Source organism: Apodemus sylvaticus, chromosome 2 (genome assembly GCF_947179515.1).
Source record: "Apodemus sylvaticus chromosome 2, mApoSyl1.1, whole genome shotgun sequence".
NCBI classification, from domain to species: Eukaryota; Metazoa; Chordata; class Mammalia; order Rodentia; family Muridae; genus Apodemus; species Apodemus sylvaticus.
The window spans coordinates 165,485,034-165,508,135 of NC_067473.1; the positions used below are offsets into that span (position 1 = coordinate 165,485,034).

Genomic DNA, 23,102 nt, shown 5'->3' on the forward strand with positions numbered 1-23,102 from the left:
TTCTTTCTTTCTTTCTTCCTTCCTTCCTTCCTTCCTTCCTTCCTTCCTTCCTTCCCTCCTTTCTTTCTTTCTTTCTTTCTTTCTTTCTTTCTTTCTTTCTTTCTTTCTTTCTTTCTTTCTTTCTTTCTTTCTTTCTTTCTTCTTTCTTTCTTTCTTTCTTTCTTTTTGTTTTTTTGAGACAGGGTTTCTCTGTGTAGTCCTGGCTGTCCTAGAACTCACTCTGTAGACCAGGCTGACCTCAAACTCAGAAATCCGCCTGCCTGTGCCTCCTAAGTGCTGGGATTAAAGGTAAGTTTTAAGTTTGTTAAGTTAGTTTTATTATTTGCCTTCCTTATGCATAAGGTGTTTTTGAGGGAACACTTAAGTACACATTCCCCCATTTCGCCTTATGGTTACGAGTGATAGGAATGAACTGCAATAATAGAGGTGTATTTTCAAGGATTCTGTGAAACATACATGTCCCAGAAGAGAGTGATACCACAAGAGAAGCCTGGGGTGGAATCATCTGATTAACTTATAAAATAAGCTAGTTGGGAAAAAAAGTGGAAACTCATTTGGGGCTACAGAATAAAGCATGTGAAAGAAAAGCCTGGGGGGTCTCAAGGGGAAGGCGGCGCTATTTATAAATGACCTATAAATGTCATGGTTCTGGGGCAAGACTTTTCAGCTCCAGGCCTCCCCCTTCTTAGTTCTCTATAATATCATCTCCAGTTTCCAGAGTGCCTTTCTCTTCTTTAATAAATTGTCTCAGTTGCTATCATGTCTATGTGCTCCTGGTCCTCTTCTGTTTAGGATAGGAGAGAGAGAGAGAGAGAGAGAGAGAGAGAGAGAGAGAGAGAGAGAGAGAGAGAGAGAAGAAACTGTTAGTAGATGTCCTACAGACTCTGGTTCATATTGGTTCATATTCAACCATATTTCATATTGGTTGGTCAGACTTTTTTAATAAGTCTTGACTACTAACCAAATACTATGGAAAGGGAATACTTCCAAGTCATGTACAACAAACTGATAACTTACTTACAGCACAGATAATAACTAACTGTGGTGGTATGAAAAAGAATGGTCCCTGTAGGCTCTTTAATTTGAATTCTTGGTCACTGAAAAGTGGCCATTCTTGAGAGGGATTAGGAGATGTGGCCTTGTTGGAGTGGGTATGGCCTTCTTAGAGAAAGTGTCTTACTGGAGGTGGGCTTTGGGGTTCAGACGCCCAAATTGGGCTCAGTGGCTCTCTTTTCTTGATGATTGCAGATGTAGAATTCTCAGTTCTCCAGCACCATTCTCGGTGCATGCCTCCATGTTCCCTGCCATGATGATATGGACTAAATCTCTGAAACTGTAAGCCATCCCCAATTAAATGCTTTCCTTAGTAAGAATTGCTGTGGTTTGTTGTGCCAGGAATAAACCATGAACCTCAAAAGAACACTAAGGAGCCATCTCCATTGTGATAATATTAGGGTCACTTTACTACAAGCTCAGGCTTGGACTCTTCTCCAACCCAACCCTGACACAGCAGGATGGGAAGGGAAGGTGGAGCAGCCCTGAGCCCTCAGCAGGACACGTTTTAATAGGAAAATAGGAGCAAGTGAGGGGGTGAAAAAGGGGGGTGTCCAGTCTGGCAAGCACATAATAGAATGACTGTAAGCCAACAGGTGGGTGCTCTGAAGCAAGACCGTAGGCAATCATAAACGGTCTGAAAGTACAGGTGAAACAGATTAATCTTTAACTGTTGCTAGGAAGTAGCTAGGGAGTAACTCTGGCCAAGGACAAGCCATGCAGTCCTTTCTGGTACATGGGTGCAGCTTGAGTTCTATTTCAGGTCAAATTCTCAGGCTTTTTTTCCCCTTTATTTTATTTTTTTTTTTAAATGGATGCCAGTCCCAAGATAGATGAGGTTTGGAACCTCATGCCATGCTGTCTCAGCAATAGAACAATGAGATTATGCACAAGTCTGATACATTCACGTTTTTTTCCCCATACCTACCATGCCTAAATACACACCTGCTCTTACTTTATCAGCATCCTTTATCATAGCTCATCAAGTTGCCAGATTATACAATAGCCAGGGTTGAATTCAGGAACACAGATGGAGGGAGCAGTGTGAAGGAAGGCTGCTTAGGTCTGAGCCCCTGGCTTTTCTATTTAAACTGTCTTATAATCTCAGGAAATAAAAAATGTGGTTTTGGTTCCCAGGGTTGCTGTAATAATGAAACTGCATATTAAGTACAGAGTGGATATTATTGTAGGAAAGTTCACATTAGTCTCTTGACAAAAATGCAACAAGCTTAGTAGTAGAGTGTGTGTATAGCATTCACGATGCACTGGATTCAATCCCATCACCACCCAAAGAAAGCCCAAACAAGGCTTCTGAAGACCCTTCAGTCAAAAATGCTCTACTTTGTAGTATTCTGGGATGTGAAGGGATGCTAATGTATAAGACACATAGAATTATATATATCCTTAGCTATAACAAAGAAGACATGAAAGAGACAATTATAAACATAGTGTATCAACACAGTATTTAGTTTAAATAATTATGAAAATATAAAGTATTTATACTATTCCCATTGAAGGAAGAAGACTTTAAAAACTGCTTGCTGTTACTTTATTTCCTTATGGTAACTAGAAGACTAGCACCATTGTCTTAGATTACAGGAAAAGGTGAAGGTAAGTCTAAGTGCTGTTATGATCCCTAAGTTAAACATTACTCAAATTGACATTTGCTCGAATGGCCAACTGAAATAGAATGATTATTGTTTATCACATTTGAACCTTGAAACTCAAATATAAAGGAATAAAGTCTATTTACATTTGGCTAATGTCCATCTGGCTGTCCTCTAGGCTAGGAACAAACATTTTATATTACTTATTAAATGAATGTGAATGGAACAAATCCTTAAAACCACTAGGGAGGTTATAACCTCCTGTAGTCTCTAGGCAATATCATGATCTTCCAGTTATTTCAGCATGTTCCAGAATTTTTATTTATTTATTTATTTTATCAGATACAGCTAGTTTTACTGGGACACAAAATCCTTCTTGTTGAACTTACTCTAGAAGCGCCAAGAGAGATCTTCATGGTTGAAGATATGTTATACAGTGTATCTGACAGGAAACAAAGGAGGCAGGGCATTATGAGAATTCTTCCTCAACTGTCAGGCCAAACATGCATAGCAACCAAAACCGTTGTACATTCAGAAGTGATATTAATGCAAGCCTTCTAATGTCTCTAACAAGTTATAATCAGCAATCCTCAAGATACTCTGTACCTAGGCAATTTCCATTTCTGTGCAAATCCTTTTATTACCCCACATGGGCTTATCATTTCCTGATAGTTTGAACTTAATATTTAAACTTAATAATATTTAGAGAGGGCTTCATTCTAAGATCATACTAGAGGCTGCCTCAGTGGGTGCCAATAAAGGAGAGAGTCAAAATAAGAAAAGTCAGAAGAGACATAGAGGAAGAGTTTTGGGTCTGTATTGGGGGAAGAAAGAAAGTAACAGCTACAGAGAGAGAGAGGAGAGAGAAAGAGAGAGAGAGAGAGAGAGAGAGAGAGAGAGAGAGAGAGAGAGAGAGAGAGAGAGAGAGAGAGAGAAGCAGCCAGAGACTGGTTCTACCTGGAAAACACTACTCCACCTTCCCTTTATATGAGGCAGAAGGAAGAAGGAAGAGAAACCAGGAGGTTAGGGGCTGCTTGCCATTTCTGCTTGGCTCCTCAGGTAGGTTGACTAATCCTACCACAAAGGCACTGGAAGAAGAAAATGGCCTGAAAGGGCAAGTACCCAATGAACTGAGAAGCAGTTCTCACTACCTGAAACTGAGGTGTGAAGCTGAACCCAGGTAGAGAAAGAATTGGTCCCCAGAGGACTTTGAGCAAGTTCTAGATGGTGTTTACAGTGCCCACATAATCTCTCTCCTCTGTCACATCAGGAGTAAGCAATCTGAGCTCAATCCTGAGTAAGAAAAATGTAGAGTTGGGTAGAATGCAGCTTCCACACACCAGAAATCAGCAAAGGGGGCTGGTTAGGCCTATGCATGGGCACAGCTTCAACAAAAAATTAAAGGAGTCTGAAGTCAGTGCACCAACCTCCCACCTGCACTGTAGAGAGCCTGAGAAGCTTCAGAAACCTGTGAAGGATGTGGGTGAAGAGTAGGGGTGGTGTATATTGTCCAAAGGTGGAGAAAATAAATAGCAGAAGTATGATAAGCAACCCCCAACATCTGCCCCACCTAACACAAGGAGGAGGACTGGTATGTAAAAAGTGGGTGAAGTCACCTTAACAGGAAGAAGGAAGCACAGGAGACAGGCTGGGCTAGGAAGCCTACGTCAAGAATTCAATACCTGCAGTGACATTGTTTCCTTCTGGGCTGGGCCAGAGCCCTAAGCAGACCTTGGCAGGAACTCTGAAAACAGTCCCACAACACTCAAAGGAAGCTCCACTCCCAGGGATTCTAACATGCCAAGGATCATAGAACCAGAGGTTAGGAAGACACAACATCTGTCGCAACACCACCAGGAGTAACTGGGACCAGCAGGATCCAGGAACTCAGGAACCCTGCCCAACCAGTGGCATGAGTTCCTTCCAGTCTGGATTGGAGCCCTGAGTAGACCTTGGGCTCAATCTCTAGTCCCACAACACCCAAAGTCCTGCCACTCCCAGGTGCTTTAACATGCCCAGGATCATAGGATCAAAGGATCACAGGAGCTTGGTTACGTCAGGATCTTAGGGTCCCAGAGGCAGCTCAACTCCCAGGAGCTCTGTCACACCTAGGATCTCAGGTGTATGGATTCCAGAATCACAGGATCACAGACACAGCTGGACTCTGAGAAGTTCTGACACAACCAGGATCACAGTAAGGACAGGCGCCAGTGAGATAGGTCGAGGGCAGGTAGCACTAGAGATAATCAGATGGCGGGAGGCCAGCATAAGAACATAAGCCACAGAAACCAAGGTTACTTGGCATCATCAGAACCTAATACTCCCACCACAGCAAATCCAAGATACACCATCACACTGGAAAAGCAAGACTCTGATCTAAAGTCACGTCTCATGATGATGATAGAGGACATTAAGAAGGACATGAATAACTCCCTTAAAGAAATACAGGAGAACACAGGTAAACAGCTAGAAGGCCTTTAAGACGAAACACAAAAATCAAATTACAGGAAAGAATTACCTGTATTAAAGAATTACAGGAAAACACAATCAAATAGGTGAAGGAAATGAACAAAATCATCCAGGATCTAAAAACGGAAATAGAAACAATAAAAAAAAAATCACAAATGGAGACAACACTGGAGTTATAAAACCTAGGAAAGAGATGAGGAGTCATAGATGAAAGGATCACCAACAGAATACAAGAGATAGAAGAGAGAATCTCAAGTGCAAAATATACCATAGAAAACATTGACACAAAAGTCAAGGAAAATACAAAAGGCAAAAATGTCCTAACCAAAAGCATCCAGGAAATCCAGGACACAATGAGAAGAGGAAACCTAAGGATAATAGGTATAGAAAAGAGCGATTCTCAACTTAAAGGGCTAGTAAATATCTTCAGCAAAATTATAGAAGAAAACTACCCTAACCTAAAGAAAGAGATGCTGATGAACAAACAAGAAGCCTACGGAACTCCAAATAGGTTGCACCAGAACATAAATTCCTCCCATCACATAATAATCAATATACCAAATGTAATAAACAAATAAAAAATATTAAGAGCAGTAAGGGGGAAATGTCAGTAACGAATAAAGGCAGAGCTATCAGAATTACACAAGACTTCTCAACAGAGACTATGAAAGCTAGAAGATCCTGGGCAGATGTCATACAGACCCTAAGAGAACACAAATGCCAGCCCAAGCTATTATTATACCTAGCAAAACTCTCAATTACTATAGATAGAGAAAACAAGATATTCCATGACAAAATTAAATTTACTCAATATCTTTCCACAAATCCAGACCTACAAAGGATAATAGATAAAAAAAAAAAAAAATCAACACAAGGAGGAAAACTACACCCTAGAAAAAAAGCAAGAAAGTAATCTTCCAACAAACCCAAAAGAAGATAACCATACAAACATAATTCCACCTCCAACAACAAAAATAACAGGAAGTAACAATCACCCTTCCTTAATATCTGTCAATATCAATGGACTCAATTCCCCAATAAAAAGACAGAGACCAACAGACTGGATACAGGACCCAGTGTTTTTCTGCATACAAAATATGCGCCTCAGTGACAAAGACAGACACTACCTCAGAGTAAAAGTTCGAAAACAATTTTCCAAGTAAATGGTCCCAAGAAACAAGCTGGAGTAGCCATTGAATAAAATCAACCTTCAACCGACAGTTATCAAAAAGGATAAGGAAGGACACTTCATACTGGTCAAAGGAAATATCTACCAAGATGAACTCTTAATTCTGAATTTCTAGGCTCCAAATGCAAAGGCATCCACAATCATCAAAGAAACTTTACTAAAGCTCAAAGCACACATCGTACCCGACCCAATAATCATGGGAGACCATCAACACCCCACTCTCAGCAATTGACAGATTGTGGAAACAGAAACTAAACAGAGACACAGTGAAACTAACAGAAGTTATGAACCAAATGGATCTGACAGATATTTATAGATCATTTCATCTTAAAGTAACAAAAATTTTTAAAGATATAATATTAAGTTAAAAGTAGATTGCCTCCAGATTTTTCTTTTTATAAGAAAAAGTCAGGATGTGAAGCATAGCTATCTTTTTTACGTTGAAAGTTTAAATAACCAGTCACAAAATTATAACATTTTATTCTTTTTCCTTTTCATAAGGCACACATTTTATATCAAATAGCTATTCAATACGTGTATATATGATCTGCATGAAGAAGACAAGATCACAGATTAGGAAGTTCATTTTAATTCCTAGTTTATAATTAATATGCATTTTCCCGAAACAAAAAGATAGGACTCCAATTATAATGACAAGATCTAATTTTATTTAAAAAAAAACATGTATTGCTTGATATCGTAACAAAAATCCGTTAGTGTGTCCAGGATGTATTCAATAAATAATTTTTTTCATGCATTTTTTTATTTGATGTATTTTTTATTTATAATTCAAAATGATTTCCACTTTTCTGGTCCCCCCACTCCCCGAAAGTCACATAAGCCCCCTTCCCTCCCCCTGTTCTCCCATCCACTCCTTCCCACTTCCCTGTTTTGGTTTTGCCCTATACTGCTACACTGAGTCTTTCCAGAACCAGGGGCCACTCCTCCATTCTTCTTGTACCTCATTGGACACCGGAAGAACTTCAAATGGCTGAGAAGCATCTTAAAAAATGCTCAACTTCATTAGTCATTAGGGAAATGCAAATCAAAATAACCTTGAGATTTCACCTTACACCAGTCAGAATGGCTAAGATTAAAAATTCAGGAGACAGTAGGTGTTGGCAAGGATGTGGAGAAAGAGGAACACTCCTCCACTGCTAGTGGGGTTGCAAATTGGTACAACCACTCTGGAAATCAGTCTGGCAGTTTCTCAGAAAACTGGGCGTGTCACTTCCAGAAGATCCGGCTATACCACTCCTGGGCATATACTCAGAGGATTCCCAAGCATGTAATAAGGATACATGCTCCACTATGTTCATAGCAGCCCTATTTATAATAGCCAGAAGCTGGAAAGAACCCAGGTGTCCCTCAACAGAAGAATGGATGCAAAAAATGTGGTATATATACACAATGGAGTATTATTCAGCCATTAGAAACAATGAATTCATGAAATTCTTAGGCAAATGGATGGAGCTGGAGAACATCATAGTAAGTGAGGTAACCCAGTTTCAAAAGATCAATCATGGTATGTACTCACTGATAAGTGGATATTAGCCTAGAAAACTGGAAGGACCTCCACATAAAGCCAGACACTCTGAAGCTAATAGAAAAAAAATTGGGGAAGACCCTTGAGGACATTGGTACAGGGGGAAAGTTCCTGAACAGAATAGTGTATGCTCTAAAATCAAGAATTGACAAATGGGACCTCATAAAGTTTCTGTAAGGCAAAGGATACCATCAAAAGGACAAATTGGCAACCAACAAATTGGGAAAAGATCTTCTTCACCAACCCTACATCAGATAGAGGGCTAATATCCAATATATACAAAGAACTAAAAAGTTAGACCCCAGAAAACCAAATAACCCTCTTAAAAATGGGGTACAGAGCTAATCAATAAATATTTTTATAGAATAAAATATAAATAAACAAAAAAGTTAAAAGTAGAATCAAACCTCTATAACTGGAAAGATGACTCAGTGGCTTAAAGCACTTGCTTCTCTGGAAGGTAATTCCTCGCCTACATGGCTCACATGCATCCCTAATTTCAGTTTGAGGGGACCAGACACCCTCTTTTGATTTCCATAAACACAAGACACGCAGAGTATACCTGCAGAGAAAACATTCAAGTACACAAAATGAAAATAAATAAACTTAATAACTAATCAAACATTTAAAACAATCATCATTTTTACTTTGAATGTTTTGGGGATGTATTTTACTAGATTTACAAATATTTAATCCACTTTTTCATCATAGTCATTCTTATAGTCAGTGTCCCTTGGCAACATATTTGCTACAGATAAGCCTTGTTCATTTCCTCTCAATACCACAAACATTTGCCCTCTCATTGCCAGACATGATTCTGGATCCTAAGAATAGAAATGAGTGAAACATGGGTCCTGTGTCCAGAATTATTCATTCTCACAGAAGTCCCATGAGAACACAGGGCATGCACAGTGAGAGGTCCGAGACTACTGGCCTTTACCAGGTAAACAAGAATCAGATTATAAGACTTTGGACTTGACTCTGAAGTATTTTACAGGGAGAGAAACCTGACCAGACTCAGTTTGAGGACAATGTGAGTACCCATGGCAAAGGCAGGCTCAGAGCCAGGAGGAGGAGAAGCCCAGCCTGTAGGAGAAATGCTGCAACATGAGCAATGGTGGAAAGGACATGTGAGGAACTGAACTGGTGCTCATCTACATGGTGCAGTGAAGAAGGAACAATCTTTTGCTGGGACAACTGGGTAGATCATGTTATGAACCAAGATGGGGAATTTGGCAAGAATGGACTTCCCAGGAAAAGTACTGAAATCTTCTTTTTAAAGGTGTGGGGACTGCTTGTTTGGGTTTTCTGTTTCTATTTTTGAGACAAGTTCTCACTATATAGCCCAAGCTGACCTCAAATTCATATACCTCTTGCCATAGCCTCCAGAGTATTGACATTATTAATATATGTCACTGCACTCTAAAAAAAATAGAATTCATTTAATACCTGCCATCCCATTTGATTGCTATTTGAGGCTACATACTTTTGAAGCTTTAACATATATGTTAAATATGTTAACTATATTTAACATATATATGTTGTATAAAATTATATATATATATATATTTACAACATTTTATGATACCCCATTAAGATATTTAAACATGTTGATAGCTTTTCAACATGGGAAAACAAAGAAGATAGGCCAAAGATCTCAAAGTTCTGCTTAAAAAATGTTCAGTGACCAAACAGAGAACCAAAAGGAACAGATAAATAATGTAATACAAGGACTGGACAAAAAGAGTTCCAAAATCTATTCAAGGTAAAGACAAGAAAGTTACCAAAATGGATGAAAGGATCAGTAACTTAAAGGGAAAAAAATTAAAATATGGAGGAAAAAAACTCAGCAAGGAAGTAGAGATACCAAAAGTATTCCCACTTTTACCACTGACAAACAACAACAACAACAAAAAACAAAAACCACAAAAACTAAAACAACAACAAAAACCAAACAAACAAAAATCAACCAACCAAATAAACAGAAAGCCTACAGGTGAGAGAATCAAACAAAGACAAGGCAGAATGAACCACAGGCTTCTTGTCATAGCATGGGCATTCTAATCATACCAACACAGGTGTGGTTACCTGCCCAGTCAACATTCTAGTGGGCAGCACTGATTGGACTCTGTGATTTATAAAGAAAAAAATAGCTGACAGGAAGGTGGGAGGATACACATTAAATTATGTTTGGAGAGAATGGGAAGTCTAGATGGATATGATCAAGATATATTGTATATGTGTATACAATTATCAAAGAATAAATGATGTTCTAAAAACAAGCAAAGAAACAGAAAACCACAGCAAAACGCAGAAAGTGCCATCAATGGAGGGAAATTAATCAGAAGAAACATTGCAGGGATGGAGAACAAGGTTGCATTATTAATACATATATATACTAAACAAATGTACATGAAGAAAACAGTCAATGGACCTGAGCTATTCAATGATAATTTCCCAAGCATAGAGAAACATCTAAATATGAGAGATATTTAGAACCCCAAAAGACATGACCGGAGAAGCCTTGCAATAACATATCATACTTAAGATCTAAAAAATGCATTCAAAAGAATGGAACTAAAAGCTACAATGGAGAAATAACAAGACACAGGCAGAAAAAGGGGAATAACATCAAAGCTGTTGTTAGCTACTATAAAAGCCAAGGAAGCACAGATGATACATTTCATACTTTGAAAGAAAATTACTCTTGATCAAGATTGATAGACCTCTCAAAACTATCTATTGAAATAGGATATAGAAATAAGACTATATAAAGACAAACACAAGTTAATGTCTATGACAGCCAAGTCAGTTCCTCAAAACATTCTTAAAGGAATACTCAGAGCAAGAAGGAGGCTCATTGGGAAGAATGCACTTCATAAAACCAGCACACAAGCAGAGGAGACCTGGGAAGGGATAGATGATGTTTGGCATAGCAATACAGCAGACATTGAACATAACCCTGGGAAGGGTTAAGTCAACCAATGATAACAAGAAACAACAATAACAAAGCCTCTCAATTACAGCCCAGAACACAAATGCCTTTAAGTAATTGATGAAAAGACACAGTGTAATAGATCAAATAACAAGATCTGCCTATTTGATCGCCTTAAGAAAATCACATCATTAACTGGAAAGACATCTACAAACTGAGAAGCAAAGGTTGGAGGAGGAAATACCAAGCAAGCGGAAGCTGCAGAAAAGCCTCTTAAAGTAGACTTGCAACCTGAACAGGTTGGAAGAAGTAAAGCGGCCCCTACACACTCATGAAAGGGACTATCAATAAATAGCTCGCAACTATCATTGAACAAACACTGAAGTGCATAAAAGGCCACTTAGGCCCTGACATAGTAAGCGTGGGGGCTCAATATACCATTCTCACATTGAGATAGCGCTCTCAAATTAAAAAATGAGCAGAGAAACCTTAGAGCTAAATTAAACAGAAGATCAATTGGATTTCATATAGAATGCTGCACACAATGGAAAGAAAATAGTTTTCACAATGAACCATAGACCCTCCATTAAAATTGATGGTGCCATCATTAGTGAAGCAAACCTTAATAAATTGAAAAAGAACAAAATAAGTCCTCAAGTGTTTTCAGGCTGCAGTGTAATGAAAGCTGAGACTATTTTCATGAATTCTTTATATTTGATTGTACAATATCATGACTCGAGATGGAAACTATTGTGTAATTGATAAAATCTTCAGTCTGGGGCTGGGAACATAGTTTGGTGATGGAACGCATGCCTCAAATTCATGATGCCCTATGTTCAGTTCCTAGCACTGCAAAAAAAATTAAACAGATGGACCCTGATGTTGAGTAAAATGGCTATCAGCAGAGACAGCTGAGGAAGTTCACTGAGCCTTAAGTGAGCTGTGAGACTCATATATCCTTCCCCTTGTTTCCTTCTTCAGTTGTCCTGGAGGATGAGTCTGAGCCCTAGGCTATGACTGCGCACCCCCTGTCTCCTGGAGCTCACAGCCAGCAGACTGCTGCACTGCTGTGTAGTGATGAGCGCCTGGTACAATTCCACTCTGACCACAGAAGGGGTCTTTAAGGAAACCCTTGCTTTTCTTCTTCACTTATAATGTGTGAATGTCTGACTTGGGGACATTTGTAGTCCTTGCTCTAAGGCTCTAGACCTGAAAACCCTTGGAAGAGTTAGCACACCCCATAGACCCAAGTCCTCCACTCCCTGAGCTCTGACAGATGAAGTCCTTTCACTCAGATGAATGATGTTACATCCACAGGGACCTTCAGGACAAGGCAGAGCTGCAAATGTGGCTCTGCCCTCAGTGCTTTTCCTGTCGTGTCAGTCATAAATTCTTCCCACATTCATGACATTCCCACATTCCACAGCTTCCTTCACAGTGTGGATGTCTCAGGAGGAGCTTCAACCCATGTCACGTATAACTGTGGATTTCATATATTACTATTTTTACAACACAGCAAAATATATTGTATATCAAAATTGCTGAAAATTTGAATTAAATGGCTACTTCAATTAAATGGAGGAAGAATTCATTACAATGGAATGAAATTAGAAGTCAACAGCAACACTGACCTCACACACACATACTTTGAGACAGAACAACACAACACTGTTTTGAACAGTGGGCTGCTGAAGAAATCAGGGAGGAATTTTGAAAATTCCTAATATTTAATGAAGCTAGAACAAATGGAAAGGGAGATGATTTAGTGGGTAGAGTGCTTGTCCAGTGAATATTAAGATCTGAGCTCAAATCCCCCAATCTTAAGTAAAGCCAATCTCTGTGGCATACATGTAAAAGTTCAGTACTCCTATGGAGAAAGGGAAGGCAGACAGGAAAATCTTCAGAACCTACAAGCTGTCTAGCCTCATGTATACAGTGGAGAAAAACAAAGAGTCCTTTTCCAGTAGCTACAGCATCCTCTAACTTGCCCCTCACCTTTAGTCTAGTAGGCATAGTCACTGTGGCAGCACAAGACACATGCTTATAATTGGAGAGATAGAAACAGAGACCTTTGCCAGTAGCTACAGCGTCATCTAACTCACCCCTCACCTAGTCATTGTGACAGCACAACACAACCCATGTATTTGAAGAGAGATAGTCTGCTTGGTGGACTAGTCCCGGAATGCCCCTTCCTGTGATAGTCATAATTTGTATTGCATTAAGTGCCTTAATATATTTTCCCTAGTGTTGCATGGTTTGATATTCAAATGATCCCAGTTATTAGCTATAGGCTCTTTTCCATCTGATGGAAGCCAAATCCAAGGGTAGTAGTATCCCTTAGTATCGATGTTGTGCGTTATTGTCCTTTCTTCACAGGATAGCCTCTGTATTGCTTTAAAGACTGAGCTGACAGAAGGAGGTGGTCATAGAAGCTCAATAGATGTCTCCTAGGCACAGCATGACAACTGTCTAGAAAGACTTTTCTCATTCTGGATAAACAGACCCTTTTGCCTGATTATGAGAGGAATGAGTCAGAAAGGCCTGGCCAATAGAATAGTTGACCTTCAAAATTTAGGGAGGCCAACTAACTCTTAGTAAGTGGAAGCCATGTGTACAACATTTTCTTCATACTTTTAGGACCATCCATACATACCAGGGTATTACTCTCAGAGGTGATTATAGCATATGCATTGTTTTAGTTACCATCCAAAGCATTCTGTTTCAATTGCTGCTTTTTCCTGCAACTGATATTTAAGGAAATGCAACACAGATGAAATCTGAGAAGCTGGCTGTGTTCTGTGCTTTGGCAGCAGAATTTGATCTTCTGTTACTCTGGTGACATGGAGTCTTGTGACAAAGGTCAGTAGCAGTGAGATATAGCTGAGTCAGACATGTGATCAGCAGCTGATTCTCCCGTGTATACTGTTGACAGGCAACAAGGTTAAGGTGATGAGGCCGACTAAATTCAGGCCCAGAATCTACAGCATTATTAACTTATCCCCAAGTTCAAGCAACAGTGTCACTTTGAACCGAAGTCCTGCCTTTTGGTTTATCATATCTGCAGAGATTTTTGCCATCGTATTGATGATAATACATTTAATATTTAGGAGTGCTGAAGAATGAATTACCATTATGTATGAAGTAAGTAACATTTCAAACTAATGCAAGCTAGAATGATGTAGAGTAGGAAGTGTCAAAAATCTGTCCTCTGTTTAATGATTCATGTCTCATAGTCTGTTTGAAGTAAGTCCTGTGCTCTTCATCTGAAATTGAGATCAGCATGCTGACCTTAAAGCCATCATAAGTTTACGATGCCCTTTGGATGCTTTACCTACTGAGCACCATAGCTAAGCCACACAGTGTTCAGTGTCTGTGCTGGTCAGATGGCTGATGGGGAGGTACAACTACAGTGCCTAGTGTCCTGAGAAAATTCTTGCCTCATATTACTAGCCTGCCAAGATTCAAATCTAGCATTTTAAGTGTAGTTTCAATTGAAGCCCATCACTTTGGTTCTACCAGAAAGTCCACAGTCACAAGTCAGTCACACTGAGTTGAAGAGTACCTGTTTGTAGGACAGCTTTAGTACAAAGTGTGGCTTGAGTCTTAACTGAATACTTATGACAGTGAGCACATATTTCTTTGAATACATTGTTTTTTATTTTGATAACTTTGTATATGAGTATATTTTGATTACACTTTAGTGTATCCTCCTGTAGCCTATCATCCCATGAGCCTCTGGAAAGGCAGTTTATGTTTCAGGTGTAGCAGAGGCAGTGGGGGAGCTGAAAGGTGGGGAGTGAGGGATGGGGGTGGGGGGAGGGGGGCCTAGAGAGCAATGAAGAGCTGTTTCTTCAAATATCAGAACTGAGTATTTGATTTTTGATACATTTGTTTTCTCAGGGGCAGACACAGAATAGGCTCAAGTGTATTAGGAGTTAAAGGATTTATACTTTTTTTCTCTACTCTAGGAAGGAAGAATTCCAAGGGGTTTTTGTCAGATAGTTTGCTAACCGTGGAGACAACAGAACAAAATTTTAAGGGTGGTATGAAAAGAGACAATGTGTAGTGTACAAAAATAGTTTAGAAAGTTTCAGACAGCTATACTGCTTCAAAAACAAGATTTAACACAGTCCCTAGAGAGGTAAAGAATTAAATTATCAGAGTAACTCCAATATAATTGTTGTAACATCTGCTCCTCCACAAAAACATTATAAAATGTTCAAAGAAGATATTTACAAAATATCTTCTAGAAATAATCTCCATGAGACTCAGATATCAAAATTATTACTTAAGAATCAGCCATCTTGGCCAGTGTTCCACTAGCAGCCTTCTGAAGAAGATGTGGAACTCTCAGCTCCTCCTGTACCATGTCTGCCATGCTTCCCCCTTGATGATAACAGACTGAACCTCTGAACCTGTTAGCCAGCCCCAAATAAATGTTGTTCTTTATAAGACTTGCCTTGGTCATGGTGACTGTTCACAGCAGTAAAACTCTAAGACAGAAGTTTTACCAGGGTCTGGAGTATTGCTGTGATAGGCCTGACCATACTTCTGTTTGGAAGAATGTGAATTTTGAGACTTTGGAGTTTAAAAACATTGGAATGTTTTAAATGGGGGCTTAATGAGCTATCCTATAGGAATATGGAGAACTTTGTTACTGAGAGTGATTTGAATTGTGCAGACCTGGCCCAAGAGATTTCAATTACAGAAGAACTTCAGTATGTGACCTAGAGACTGTTTTTATAGTATTTTGGTGAAGAACATGGCTGCTTTTTGGCCTTGTCTGATGAGTCTGCCTGAGATTGAGGAGCTATCTGAAAATGGAAAGATCTCTCATGCTCATGGATCCAAACGATTAGCATAGTGAAAGTTGTCATTTGCCAAAAATAATCTACATAAGCAATGCAATTCTCACCAGAATTCAAACACAATTCTTTACAGACCTTGAAGGAACAATTCTCGACTTCTTGTGGAAAAATTAAAAACCCAAGATAACTAAAACAATCAGGAACAATAAAAGAACTATTGGTGGTATCACCATCCCTAATTTCAACCTGTACTACAGAGAAATAGTAATAAAAACTGCAAGGGATTGGTATAGAAACAGGCATGTTGATCAATGGAATCGAATCAAAGACCCTGAAATAAACCCACACACTGTGGACACTTGAATTTTGATAAAGAAGCCAGAACCATACAATGGAAAAAGAAGGTCATCAACAAATGGTGCTAATCTAGCTAGATATCTGCATATAGAAGAATGCAAACAGATCCATATTTATCACCCTGCACAAAAGCAAAAGTCTACGTATATAAAAACCACACCATAAAAACAGAGACATTAATCTAATAGAATAGAACGTGGGGAATAGTCTTGAACTCTTGACATAGGAGATAACTTCCTGTACAGAACACCAATAGCTCAAATGCTAAGATCTACAATCAATAAATGGGACCTTATGAAACTAAAATATTTCTGCAACTTAAAGGACATTGTCAAGAGGACAAAATGATAGCCTACAGATTGGGAAAAAAATCTTCACCAACTCTACATTTGACAGAGAGTCATTTCCAAAATATATAAAGAACTCAAGAAGTTACACAACAACCCAAATAATCATTTAAAAATGGGATACAAAGCTAAACAGAGATTTCTCAACAGAGGAATTTCTGTCAAGAAACACTTAAAGAAATGTTCAACATTGTTAGTCATCAAGAAAATGAAAATCAAAACAACTCTGCTTTACACCCACCAGAGTGACTAGGTGGCTAGGATAAAAGCTCACGGAACAACACATGCTGGTGAGGGGAACACTCCTCCACTGTTGGTGGGAGTGCAAACTTGTCCAACTACTCTGGAAAGCAATAAGTTAGTTTCTCAGAAAATTGGAAATAGTGCTACCTCAAGACCCAGGTACACCACACACCTGGCCATATATTCAAAAGATGCTCAACAATCTCACAAGGACTCTTGCTCAACTATATTCATAGCAGCTTTATTTTTAATAGCCAGGAACTAGAAACAGCCTAGATGTCCTTCAACGGAAGAAAATGTGGTTTATTTACACAATGGAATACAACTCAGTTATTAAAAACAAGGACAACATAAATTTTGCAGGCAAACGGATGGAACTTGAGAATATTATCCTGAGTGAAGTAACCTAGACCCAAAAGGGTATAAATAGTATAACTCATTTATAAATGGATATTAGCTTTAAAGTAAAGGGTAACCACACTACAATCTACAAGCCCAAAGAAGACACATAACAAGGAGGGCCCAAAGGAGGCTGGGTCACTCTTTCTCAGAAAGGGAAGTACAATAGGTATTGGAGGTGGATGGACGGACAGAACAGGATGGGAGAGGGGATGGAAAGGGGAGTAAGATGGTAGGAATCGGGTTTAGGGAGAGCAGGGGAGAAAGAATTAATATTGGAGGTGGGGGAACAATCTCTAGGATGTGCCAGAGACCTGGATGGGGGAGGCCCCAGAATGTCTATGGGGACAACTCCAGCTGCGACTCCTAGCAGTGGGGGATATGGATTCTGAAGTGGATACTTCCTGTAGCCAGCGAGGACTTCCTGTGGAAGGAGAATGACAGCAGCCCACCCACAAAATCCTTAGGCCTAAATTCTGTCCTGTCTGCAAAATATACAGGGACAGAGGGAATAGCCAATCAGTGACTGGCCCAATTCAAGACCCATTACATGGGCAAGAACCAATCCCTGACACTATTAATGTTACTCTGTTTTGCTTACAGACAGGAGCTTAGCATAACTGTCCTCTGAGAGGCTCCACTTAGCAGCCAATGGAAAGACATGCAGAGACCCACAGCTAATGTCAGATAGAGCTCAGGGAGTCTTATGGAAGAGTTGAGGGAAGAATTGATGGACTCGAGGAGAGGCACACCATAGGAAAGCCAACAGCATCAACTAACCTGGAACCTTGGGGGCTCTCAAAGACTAAACCATCAAGCAAAGAGTGAGCATGGGCTAGACTTATTCCCCACCCCCACTTATATTTAGTGGATGTGCAGCTTGGTCTTCAGACAGGTCTCCCAACAACTGGAGCTAGGACTGAGTCTGAATCCATTGCCTGCCTGTGGACCCTGTGTTCCTCTAGCTGGGCTGCCTTGTCTGGCCTCGGTGGGAAAGAATGTGCCTAGTCCTGCAGTGACTTGATGTGCCAGGGGTGGGGGATTAGGGGGAGGTGGGCATGTGGAGGGCCTGATACCCAGAGTGGGGTTTCCCTTCTCAGAGAAGAAGGGGAATAGGGTATGGGGTAGAATATGCAGGAGGGGGTACTGGGAGGAGGGGGGGCTGATATTGGTATGTAACATGAATAAATAAAAATGTTAAAAAGGTCATAGTCCCAAACTATTTAAGATGAATAAATTTGGGCACTACAGAATTTAATCACAATTTATATTTATGCAATCTTTACATTGCTAAAAAGATTTTTTTGGTATTGCTGGAAGAGATAGACTTGACACAGTGCCTACTGGGAATTTACTAGTCTGGAGAGATGAAAAGGCTGAGATCATTGTGTTATGATGATAATATTATCAATGCTAGAAAAAGAACTGTGTGTTCTGGGAAAGGAACTGGGATGGATGTTGGTTTGAAAACATTCATGTCTGACCTTGAGCAGAGGGTAGCTTTTATATGTCAGAGTCTACATGTATTTTTACCCACAGTTATGTTAACAGAGCCTCCACAAAGAGGATGTTTGTGAATATTTAGAACTGTGTTTTATCTCTTCCTTTAAAAACAGGAAGCAATGAAGTTAAAATAAGTTGCTGCCTACATCTTACTTTAAGAACCAAATTTGGCAACTGACTAGTTGTTGAAACTATTTGTTGCCTAAATACAATATTATTAAAGTCTTGCGAGTTTCAGCAACAAACACATCATATGGAATCACAACAATTTCGATGAATGAATGGAGAGATTTATAACCTGAGTGCTGACCCCGGTATAGGTCAGGCCACTTGAACACAGCTGTATAGCATTTAGGGTTTCAATGTCCAACAACTAGAGAAGTTGGGAGAGTATTAACAAGGGGCTACAGGCTGTGGAGGCCTTCTGATTAAAGAAGGAAACCACTCTGCAGTTCTAGAGAGAAAACAAATGTCCGAAGTGTGGTCAAGGGTATGAGTATTATGTGCGTCTCCATGGATGAGCATCTGTGTGTTCACGGGCATTTATCTCTTTTCTATGTATCACATATACTAGTGGGACACTGGGCTCAAAGTCTCAGGTGTTTCCAGTACCAGTCCGTGTTCCAACGTGATTTTATGTTTTACACTCCACACGGGGAGTATTTTGTCAGTTCTCCAATATCATTGCCAACATTGCCTGAGGAAGATTCCACTCTAATGTGAAGTAAGCCTTATGCTACACAACTTTTCTGTGTTCAGTCTCTAATGACTGCCAACTGAATTGCCACTTTGAATCCCTTCTTTACAAAAGTTTTAACCATTTCCTTTCAAGTCTTTATCATTTTGTTTTTGCTTTGAGACAGGATCTCATTATGTAGCTCTGGCTGGCCTGAAACTCACTACGCTTCAAAGTTCTAACATTTGAGTGCTGACTTCACAGGTATATGTCATCATGGGTACCTCTTTCTCTGTTTAAAAAGTGGATCATTTTGGGCTAGAATGGCTCAGGGGTTAAGAGCACTTGTTCTTCCTGCAGAAAACCTGAGTTCAGTTCCTAGTACTCACATGGCGTGGCTCACATTTTGCATGGTGTAACTCCAGTTACAGGGGACCTGGTACTTTCTTCTGCTCCCTGAATGCCACACCGACCCCAGTAGAATTTATGTGACAAGTTCCACAGACTGAGGCATTATACTTCAAAAGAAGGAGGTCTCCTGGAACTGATTGTAGAACTCTTAGCTGGAGAAAACAATTGAGCGGTAGTTCTCATGGCAATTTTTCTGTTTTGTTTTCTTTCATTCCTTTCCTTACTTACAGGTTCCTGGTAGCCTAGACAATGATCTTAAGCAAGAATAATGGGTGCAAAACCACCCCTTGAGACAGGTCACTAACATGACCTTATCTCCAGGGAAACCAAGGCTTTACTTTTCAAATCATTTACAAAATTATTATGATAAAAACTTTCCCAACAATAAAATTTCCTATGGCTACACATGTGTCATTGGAAGTGGGGTTTGGTATATGGTAAAGAAAGCCTTAATTAGAAAGAAGTAAAATAGTTTAAATTTATGCTTTGAAGATTTATTAAAAAATCAGGCATTAGATGTTAAGGAATAATTAATCATAGGGGCTGGAAAGTTAGTCCAGCATTTAAGAGCAATGACCATAAAGATTTACTAATCTTTATGTTCCTGGGAATATGCCACTAGCCTTGAATGATCGCCCTATTGAATATATTCTTTTACAACTGTTATATTTCTGATGATAATGTTACCTGTTCTGTTTGTGATTCACTGAACATGTAGTTCAGGGTTGTAATGCTTAGATGATTTTTTTTTTACTGTGCCAAGTGATTCTTTTTGGTATTTGTGATTGTTTCACTGGATATGGTTTCTAAGAGATGTGTCATGTTTGGTTTAATGTATAAAATCTCCTACTTGAGAGCTGCAAAATACACTCAGATTCAAACTCCCTCTGTGTTTGTTTCTGTTTGTCACCGCTGAATCCTTACCCACCTGGACTTTAAGAACCTTCAACTCAGGGACCCCCATGACCGGCTGGGGTGGTCTGTGGACACACCTGTATACACATTATCTTTTAAATTTCCAATTGTTCTCAACATTTATATGCCCAACACATAAAATTCTTAACAGATACAGTTTTCAACTATCTTCTCCCATGTGGTGACTTAACTTTACACATATTTTCTTCCACTTGGTGACTAACCTTTACACGTATTTTTTCCACTTGGTGACTGACCTTTACACATAGTGTCAACCATGTGGTGGCTGACATTTGCACTTTCTTGATGGCGCCTTTACAGATGCAGTAGTTTAACCTGCGGGGTATTTACATTTTCTCTTAGTATCATATCTAAGACTGTTTCCTTCTAAAAGCACTAAAGTTTAAACATCCTACATGTAAGCACTAGAATTTGAGATAAGTTTGTAATGTAAGCATCTAATCGAAGTCCAACTTCACTCCTTTTTTATTAGGAAATTGAGTTTATTTGTTCTGGGTTTCACTGTGACACTGTTATGTATGACATTCACCTCCTCCTGTCAATGTGAGTCAAGATAGAAAGACATGGGAAAGTAAAGGAACACAGAAAGGAAAAAGCCACCCCACACCCAGGACTCGAAATCTATCAGTGTTTGAGAGGCAAGAATTTCCTCATGCCTAACTAAAACATGCTGTGAATATTACATGCATATGCACAACATTCTTTCTTAATAGATATGTTTGAAATAAGCATGTTAAAGTGGTAGGAAGCCCTGCTTGAAGGAAGTCATATGTCACCTTGAGGTTTAATGTCTTTCATCTGTAAACAGCACAAACAAGATTAGACGTGTTGACAGATAAAACATAGGCAGCGGACTTACTTCCTGATGACTTATCAGTGTGCACACCTGACATAATGTACCCCAGAAAACACCTTATGTTCTTATTTACTAAAGAAATTTCCTGAGATAAAACCATTCAAAGACTTTAAATGAGCAGTGTATAACTCAAAAAAATTGAGCAATACAAACACAAAAATCATGTAGAGAGGGACTAGAATACTGATAGCTCTGAGTGCCCCCAAAAACAAATGGAGAAAGCTTACACTAACTAGCAGCTTTACAGTGCCCCTGAAAGCTCTAGAACAAAAAGAAGCAAATAAACCCAAGAGGAGAAGATGGCAGGAAATAATCAAACTTAGGGCCAAAATCAACCAAATAGAAACAAAAAGAACTATACAAAGAATCAACAAAATCAGGTGCTGGTTCTTTGAGAAAATCAACAAGATAGATAAACCCTTAGCCAGACTAACCAGAGGACACACAGGTACTACCCAAATTAATGAAATGAGAAATGAAAAGGGAGAAACTGTGGAAATTCAAAACATCATCAGATCCTACTACAAGAACTTATACTCAAAAAGTTTGAAAATCTGGATGAAATGGACAATTTTCTAGATACATATCAGGTGCCAACATTAAAACAGGATCAGATAAACCAGTTAAACCATCTAAATAGTCCCATACGCCCTGAGGAAATAGAAGCAGCTGTTAATAGTCTTCCAGAAAAAAATAAAAAAGAACAGGACCAGATGGATTTAGTGGAGAATTCTATCAGATCTTCAAAGAAGAGCTAATACTGATACTCTTTAAACTATTCCACAAAATAGAAATTAAAGGAACACTACCCAACTCATTCTATGAAGCCACAATAACACTTATACGTAAACCAAACAAAGGCCAAACAAGGAAAGAGAACTTCAGACCAATTTCCCTTATGAACATCGATGCAAAAATACTCAACAAAATTCCTGTCAACCGAATCCAAGAATTCATCAAAACGATGATTCACCATGATCAAGTAAGCATCATCCCAGGGATTCGGGGATGGTTCAATATAAGGAAATCCATTAATGTGATCCACTATATAAACAAACTCAAAGAAAAAAAACCACATGGTCATTTCATTAGATGCTAAAAAAGCTTTTGACAAAATTCAGCATCTCTTTGTGATAAAAGTCTTAGAGAGATTGGGAATTCAAGGCCCATACTTAAAAATAGTGAAAGCAATGTACTGCAAACCAATAGCCAACATCAAACTAAATGGAGAGAAACTTGAAGCAATCCCACTAAAATCGGGGACCAGACAAGGCTGCCCACTCTCTCCCTATCTATTCAATATAGTATTTTAAGTCCTAGCCAGAACAATCAGACAAAAGGAGGTCAAAGGTATACAAATTGGAAAGGAAGAAATCAAAGTATCACTATTTGCAGATGATATGATAGTATACTTAAGGGACCCAAAACATCCACCAGAGAACTCCTAAAGCTGATAAACAACTTCAAAAATGTGGCTGGATATAAAAATAAATCAGTAGCCTTCCTCTAGTGAAAGGATAAAGAAGCTGAGAAAGAAATTAGGGAAATGACAACCCTTCACAATACAAACAATATTACATACATTGGAGTGTCTCTAACCAAGCAAGTGAAAGATCTGTATGACAAGAACTTCAAGCCTCTGAAGAAAGAAATCGAAGAAGATCTCAGAAGATGGAAAGATCTCCCATGCTCATGGATTGGCAGGGTTAATATAGTAAAAATGGTCATCTTGCCTAAAGCAATCTACAGATTCAATGCAATCCCTTT

General features: G+C 39.1%; 2 long non-coding RNA genes across 2 annotated transcripts in view; one reads left to right on the forward strand and one right to left on the reverse strand.

The window, feature by feature from the left end:
• The window catches only part of LOC127679272 (uncharacterized), a 44,233-nt gene that overhangs the window by 6,928 nt on the left and 14,203 nt on the right, over positions 1 to 23,102 (reverse strand). The window contains exons 3-4 of the long non-coding RNA XR_007976716.1: positions 8,272 to 8,426; positions 3,050 to 3,102 (exon numbers count right to left, since the gene is read on the reverse strand). This is a non-coding gene — a long non-coding RNA (uncharacterized LOC127679272). The remainder of the gene's footprint in view (positions 1 to 3,049; positions 3,103 to 8,271; positions 8,427 to 23,102) is intronic.
• LOC127679276 (uncharacterized) lies at positions 146 to 20,900 on the forward strand. The gene is made up of 3 exons (XR_007976721.1): positions 146 to 2,664; positions 13,556 to 13,658; positions 17,557 to 20,900. It is a non-coding gene; the product is annotated as an uncharacterized LOC127679276 (long non-coding RNA).